Raw genomic sequence first — 1,949 nt, 5'->3', positions numbered from 1 at the left:
AACCACACTTTCCCATTTTGCCCTTGCTCTTTCTTGAAAATTCCATCTATGTCCTTTAGTCAATTACAATAATGCCCTCATTTTTAATGCATTCTCTATGAAATTCTATCTCTTTTCACTCCTCACAATTTCAACTAATTTTGAGTGAAAAGACTATTTTACCACTAATGAAAGTTTAAGAGATTTTCTTCACATTTTTCTAAAAATAACTTTAACAAAAAGTCAACTAAGGGCCAACCAACCAATATTAACAATATATCAACCTAAATGAGAGCAAAACAATAAACATTCAAGCAATACACCATAACTTAGCTACGTACCTCAAGTGGGGCACTACATTCTTTGGTTCCATTGATTATTTTGTTTGCCCCAAGATAGATTTGGATGATTTCTCCAACCAGGATTATACGTGTTAGAGAAAGAGTTGTTCCGTTGTCTCCGATTCCCTACCAAATAGTTGACTTGTTCTGATGATGATGAAGCTGAAGCAAAGGTATTCCCTACTTGACATTCATTACTTGCATGATTACTTGCACAAAATTCACATTTCAATTAAGGTGTTTGAATCGAATTTAACTGCATACCTCCTAATTGCTTCTAAAGTGGTGTAAGTTAGGCTGAAATGGTCGTGTAAGCATCAACTTCATGAATACCCATAGACTTCTTCAAATGCATTCTTTCATTGGGTCTCTGATATTTGTTACTTGCCAAGACTTCAAGTAACTCATAAGCTTCATCATGTCTCTTGTTTTGCAATGCTCCTCCGGATGTTGCATCCACCATTGTTTGTACATTTATCATCAACCCATTATAGAACGTTTGGACTTGCATCCAAACTGCCAAACCATGGTGTGGACACTTTCTCAGCAATTCCTTATATCTTTCCCAAGCTTCATAAAGTGACTCATTCTCTTTCTACAAAAATGATGTAATGTCGTTTCTCATCCTTGCAGATTTCGCTGGTAGGAAATATTTAGTCAAGAACTTTTGTGCCAATTCATTCCAAGTTTTGATTGTTCCTATTGGTAGTGCCATTAACCATCCTTTTGCTTTATTCCTTAATGACAAAGAAAATAATCTTAATCTGATGGTGTTATCTGACACTCCATTTGACTTGAAGGTGTTGCAGATCTTTAAGAAGTTTGCAATGTGCAAATTTGGGTCTTCCTTTGGATCTCCCCCAAATTGTACCGACTGCGAAATCATTTGAATGATTGCCGACATTATTTTAAAGTTGTTGGCTTGCACCGGTGGCCTAGTTATACTTGGACCACTACCCTAAACCAAGGGCATTGAGAATTCCCTTAACGTTCTGTTTTCAGCCATCTCAATGACTATCGCCTCTCGTTCTTTTCTTTCTCTGTTAAGTCTTCCTGCGGTTCTTTTAATCTCTAGATCAATAGGAACCACTGAATGACATCTAGCTCTTCGCATAAACTACACAGATAGAGAGAGAGCATGAGATCACAAGCAAACAGAAAAGAAACAGCAAAATTAAACTAGAAAACAATTAAAACTAAAATTAGACTCCAATCTAGCTAAAACCAGAAAAATTCAATATCAACACAAAATCAATCCTCGACAACGACGCCAAAAACTTGATGCATTGATTTTACAACATGCAATGTGTAGCAAGTGCACTAGTCGCAACAAGTAATAAAGTGATAAGTAGAGTATCGTTCCCATGACGATTGCGTGTCAAGTACTAATTTTCCTAATTTAAATCAAGTTGGAGCAAATGAAAAATGGTTGGATTTGCGGAAGACAATTAAACTGAAGTTAAAACAAAACTCACAGTGTAATTTAAAATCTAACTACTTAAAGCAATATGAATTTGAGAAAAATATCAATTAAGACAAAGCGGTTAGGGTCTTGACTTTACTAAGATTTTATGAATTAATCTATAATATATGTTGCTTCTAAGTTCACATGCAAGGATTATAAATCGA

General features: G+C 35.3%; 1 non-coding gene across 1 annotated transcript; it reads left to right on the top strand.

Moving 5' to 3' along the window:
• The first annotated feature begins 841 nt into the window (after positions 1 to 841).
• Positions 842 to 948, top strand: LOC116130707. Its single transcript, XR_004128109.1, has one exon. It is a non-coding gene; the product is annotated as a small nucleolar RNA R71 (small nucleolar RNA).
• Positions 949 to 1,949: the final 1,001 nt, after the last annotated feature.

Source organism: Pistacia vera, unplaced genomic scaffold (assembly GCF_008641045.1).
Source record: "Pistacia vera cultivar Batoury unplaced genomic scaffold, PisVer_v2 Contig223, whole genome shotgun sequence".
In the NCBI taxonomy this organism is placed as follows: Eukaryota; Viridiplantae; Streptophyta; class Magnoliopsida; order Sapindales; family Anacardiaceae; genus Pistacia; species Pistacia vera.
This window is presented reverse-complemented; position numbering and strand designations above follow the sequence as displayed.